General features: G+C 34.9%; 1 pseudogene; it reads right to left on the bottom strand.

Annotated features, from left to right (window-relative positions):
• Positions 1-1,857: 1,857 nt before the first annotated feature.
• On the bottom strand, positions 1,858-2,067 carry LOC133228338 (small nucleolar RNA SNORA70; annotated as a pseudogene).
• Between the last annotated feature and the right edge of the window lie 3,784 nt (positions 2,068-5,851).

Raw genomic sequence — 5,851 nt, 5'->3', positions numbered from 1 at the left:
GGCCAACGTATTGGAGTTTCAGAACTAACTGTATTTAAGCATTAAAACTGTGAAAATATAGAAGCAGAAATAATACAATACAGGAGAAAAATTCTGCACAATTGGAGTGGGCCAAGATTTCTTAGTTTACAGTAAAAAGAAAAGTGGAAAAAAAAATTGTTAAAGTGACTTTATCAAAATTAAAACTTCCTAAAATTTTGCCATTAAGAAAATGAAAAAGCAAGCTATAGGATGCAAGAAAAAAATATTTCTTTCTTCCTTTTTTTTTCTGCAGTACCACTATATCTTGAAAATTATCTTATTGATTGCATTACAATCAACATTGTTTTATTTTAGTTTTTAAAAATCAGTATACTGAAGACTATCATGGTGACTATTTCACTAGGGATAAATAAGTTATCAATTGCAATGATATAAAACTAACTCTTTTTTAGGGCAAAATTGCATGCATTTGTTTTAATGAAGATATTTATATTCCAAATAGTTGGCCATTTGCATGGAAATTAGAATATGGTGGTTACAATGACTTATTAAATTGGCTACCAGACCACAATGAAGAAAAAAATCAATTAAAAAGCATATATAACCTATAGCATTTATTTGTATTATACCATTAACATATTTTCCTAGATTTAGCATTAATAATATTCTGTTTTCTGTAGAGAGTCTATCCAAGTGAAACGAAAGGCTTTGAGTACATTTTATGCCATGCACAAAATATCTGTGCTTATTTCTACTATGTAGCTGATGGACCATAAAGCATGATGCCAGATATAAAACAGAGCTGTTAAAATGTACCACATCATTTTATAGATTAGGAAAGTGCTAAAATGATATGATATTTCAAAGATGTCACAAAAATTAAGCAAAATGACCCCACCAAGCCTTTTTTAGTTTTAACAATGCAGCCCCTCATAATTTAAACCACTCCTTTGATATTTGACGCAAAACCCATAGAAAATCCTCATTTTTATGGAAGAAGAAACATAACTAAAGTGCACCTTCCTTTTTTGCTTCAAAAATATCTGGTGAAGGAGAAATAGGACAGTCTTGGAAGTTCAACAAACCTAGTTTTAAATTTTTGAATTGCCCTGAACTGACTATGGAGGTCAATAATTTCTCTGGACAACAGCAAGAGTTGATATATCAATCCCAATAGGGTTGATCTGAGGATTTAAGATATGAGCCAGACATATGATAAATATTTTCTCCAACTCTCCAAGACTGAAATATAGGAATTGAATATTCCAGTAGACACAATTAAGGGTGGTAGCATGGCAAGCTACATGTGAAAGTGTGGGTTCTGTTTTCCCAGAAATAATTATGCCAATTTTGGCCTATTTTTATTTTGACATATGTTCATTTTTAGGCATTAAAGTAAAACTGAATGTGCTTGTCATCAAATAATGAATTGAAAGAAGATATTTGAGATAAAACAATAACTATTAGTTTTTTTTGACAGGAAAGTAGGATTGATTGGTGGGCATAATTAAGGAGTGAACAGCACCAATGCTCTCATGAGTGCAAGGCCAGCCATTTGTCCAGGGGACCACAATTAGGGATGCATCAGATGAGCTGCTTTTCTGCCACCATGTTTTCAAATTCATCTGCATTAAACTTAGTAAATCTTCACTTATTGGAGATATGGACTTTAGGCTCCAAAGGAACTTGAACTTGGCCCTGCAGACTGTCTCAATCACGTGTTCCTTGCTCTACAGCTTGGTGCAGATATAGATTTATGACTTGTCCAATGTGGACCCTGGCCAGTGTGCCCTCAGGCTTTCCAAAGGCAGTGCACATATCTGTCTGGAGCCTAGACAGGGAATGGCATGCCAGTCTTGAGTGTCCACTGAAAAGAGTTGTCTCCAAGGTCCCTTATGGCTACCTGTACAGGCAACAGGCTGCATACACTACCAAGGACTAAGCTATGAGGCAGGCATATGATAAATATTTTATCTAACTCTCCAAGATTGAAATATAGGAATTAAATATTCTAGTAGCTGTCTGCAGCTACTGCACACTGGGCCCTCATGGGGAAAAGAGCACAGTTGGCTTAACTGGCTGCAAAAATAGCTATCATTAATAAAATTATACTCTCATTGCATTTTAAAAACTTATGAATAGAAGAAAGGAAGACACATAGCTTCACTTGCATAATATTTCATATCTTATAGATCAATTGCATATATTGTTTTATATACAGCTCTTGATATATTTCATATTATCCCTACTTGCTTTATTCTGTTTTCCAGATCCTATCTTCATTCTGAGAGAGGCACAACACAGGAATAATAGACTCAATATTCTTCTCCCATATCCATAGTCACTGTATTAGTTTCTCACAGCTCCTATAACAAATTACCAAAATAAGAGTGGTTTAAAACAACAGAACTTTTCTCTCGCACTTCTGGATGCCAGAAATTCAAAAGCCAATATATGGTTGAATTACACTACCTCTGTGGTATGTAGAGATTCCCTCTTGCCTATTTCCAGCTTCTAGTGGTTCAAGATTTCCTGGGTTTGTGGATGCATAACTCCAAAATCTGCCTCTGTCTCCATGAAATCTTACATTGTTACATTTTTCTTACAAGGATACCTGCCACTGGATTTAGAGCCCACCTGGATAAATGCGGATGATTTCATCCTGAAATTTTTAATTAACATCTGCAAAGACCCTTTTCCAAATAAAATGACACATCCTTAGGTTACTGAGGTCAGGATATTGGGTTTTGTTTTTGGAGGAGCTCCTATTCTAGGCATTACTCTTACCTTTTCAGTTTTTCATTCAGCCACAGCATTTCTTTTTATTTTTTTTTAATTTTTAAAATTGATTTTATTTTAATTAAAGGCTAATTACTTTACAATATTGTGGTGGTGTTTGCCATACACTGACAAGAATTAGCCACAGGTGTACCTGTGTCCCTCCATCCCTAAACCCCTTCCCTCCTCATCCCATCCCTCTGGGTTGTTCCAGTGCACCAGCTTTGAGTGTCCTATTTCATGCATTGCATTTGAACTCGTCATCCATTTCATTTATAGTAATATACGTTTCAATGCTATTCTCTCAAATCGTCCCTCCTTCACCATCACCCACAGAGCCCAAAAGTCTCTTCTTTATATCTGTGTCTCTTTTGTTGTCTTGCAAATAGGGTCATCATTACCATCTTTCTAAATTCCATATATATGCATTAATATACTGTATTGATGTTTTTCTTTCTGACTTACTTCACTCTGTATAATATGCTGCAGTTTCATCCACCTCATTAGAACTAAAATGTGTGTTTTTTTAAATAATGAGTAATATTCCATTGTGTATATGTACCACAACTTTCTTATCCATTCATCTGCCAATGGACATCTAGCTTGCTTCCATGTCCTAGCTATTGTAAACATTGCTGCAATGAACATTGAGGTATACATCTGTCTTTTAATTATGGGTTCCTCTGTGTGTATGTCCAGCAGTGGGATTGCTGAGTTGTACGGCAGTTCTATTTCCAGTTTTTTAAGGAATCTCCACACTATTCTCTATAGTGGTGCTACTAATCTGTAATTCCACCAACAGTGTAAGAGGGTTGCCTTTTCTCCGCACCCTCCCCAGCATTTACTGTTTGTAGACATTTTGATAGCAGCCATTCTGACTGGCGTGGGATGGTACCTCACTGTGGTTTTGATTTGCACTTCTCTGATGAGTGATGTTGAGCATCTTTTCATGTGTTTGTTAGCCATCTGTATGTCTTCTTTGGAGAAATGTTTGTTTAGTTCTTTGGCCCATTTTTTGATTGGGTCCTTTATATTTCTGGTATTGAGCTGCATGAGTTGTGTGTATATTTTGGAGATTAATTCATCAGTTGCTTTGTTTGCTACTATTTTCTCCAATTCTGAAAGCTGTCTTGTCACCTTGCTTATAGTTTCCTTCATTGTGAAAAAGCTTTTAAGTTTAATTAGGTCCCATTTGTTTATTTTTGCTTTTATGTCCATTACTCTGGGAGGTGGGTCATAGAAGATTTCGCTGTGATTTATGTCAGAGAGTGTTCTGCCTGTTTTCCTCTAGGAGTTTTATAGTTTCTGGTCTTACATTTAGATCTTTAATCCATGTTGAGTTTACTTTTGTGTATGGTCTTAAAAAGTGTTCTAGTTTCATTCTTTTACAGGTGATTGACCAGTATCCCCAGCACCACTTGTTGAAGAGATTGTCTTTTTTCCATTGCATATTTTTGCCTTTTTTGTCAAAAATAAGGTGTCCATAGGTGCATGGATCTATCTCTGGGCTTTCTATTTTGTTCCATTGATCTATATTTCTATTTTTGTGCCAGTACCATACTATCTTGATGACTGTAGCTCTTTAGTATAGTCTGAAATCAGGCAGGTTTATTCCTCCAGTTCCACTCTTCTTTCTCAAGATTGCTTTGGCTATTTGAGTTTTGTTTTTGTTTTTTTTTTTGTTTTTTTGTATTTCCATACAAATTGTGAAATTATTTGTCTAGTTCTGTGAAAAATACCATTGGCAGCTTGACAGGGGATCTATAGATTGCTTTGTGTAGGATACTCATTTTTAGTATATTGATTCTTCCAATCCATGAGCATGGTATATTTCTCCATCTATTTGTGTCCTCTTTGATTTCTTTCATCAGTGTTTATAGTTTCCTATATATAGATCTTTTGTTTCTTTAGATAAATTTATTCCTAAGTAAAAATGTTTTCTTTTGTTGCAATGGTGAATGGGATTGTTTTCCTAATTTCTCTTTCTGTTTTCTTATTGTTAGTGTAAGGAATGCAAGGAATTTGTGTATTTATTTTATATCCTGCAACTTTACTATATTCATTGATTAGCTCTAGTAATTTTCTGGTAGTGTCTTTAGGGTTTTCTGTGTAGAAGATCATGTCATCTGCAAACAATGAGAGTTTTACTTCTTCTTTTCTAATCTGGATTCCTTTTATTTCTTTTTCTTCTCTAATTTCTGTGGCTAGGGCTTCCAAAACTATGTTGAATAGTAGTGGTGGGAGTGGGCACCCTTGTCTTGTTCCTGATTTTAGAGGAAATGCTTTCATTATTTGCCATTGAGGATGATGTTTGCTGTGTGTTTATCGAATATGGCTTTAATTCTGTTGAGATATGTTCCTTCCATGCCTGCTTTCTGGAGACTTTTTAATCATAAATGGGTATTGAATTCTGTCAAAGGCTTTCTCTGTATCCATTGAGATAATCATTTTTTTTTTTTTATCTTTCAATCTGTTAGTATGGTGTTGCACATTGATTTATTTCCAAATATTGACGAATCCTTGCCTCTCTGGGATAAAGCCCACTTGTTCATGATGTATAATCTTTTTAATATGTCAATGGATTATATTTGTTAGAATTTTGTTGAGGATTTTTGCATCTATGTTCATCAGTGATATTGGCCTGTAGTTTTCTTTTTTGTGGCATCTTTATCTGGTTTTGGTATTAGGGTGATGGTGGCCTCATGGAATGAGTGGGAGATTACCTTCCTCTGCAATGTTCTGGAAGAGTTTGAGTAGGACAGGTGTTAGCTCCTCTAAGTTTTGGTAGAATTCATCAGTGAAGATGTCTGGCCCTGGGCTCTTGTTTATTGGAAGAATTTTGAGTACAGTTTTGATTTTCATGCTTGTAATGGGTCTGTTAAGATTTTCTATTTCTTCTTTGTTCAGTTTTGGAAAGTTATACTTTTCTAAGAATTTGTCCATTTCTTCCCAGTTGTCCATTTTGTTGGCATATAGTTGTTGATAGTAGTCTCTAATGATCCTTTGTATTTCTGTGTTGTCTGTTGTGATTTTTCCAATTTCATTTCTAATTTTGTTGATTTGATCCTTCTCTCTTTTTTTCTTGATGAAT

Source organism: Bos javanicus, chromosome 16 (genome assembly GCF_032452875.1).
Source record: "Bos javanicus breed banteng chromosome 16, ARS-OSU_banteng_1.0, whole genome shotgun sequence".
Classification (NCBI taxonomy): Eukaryota; Metazoa; Chordata; class Mammalia; order Artiodactyla; family Bovidae; genus Bos; species Bos javanicus.
Note: the sequence above shows the minus strand (reverse complement) of the source record. Positions and strands in the feature narration are given on the sequence as shown.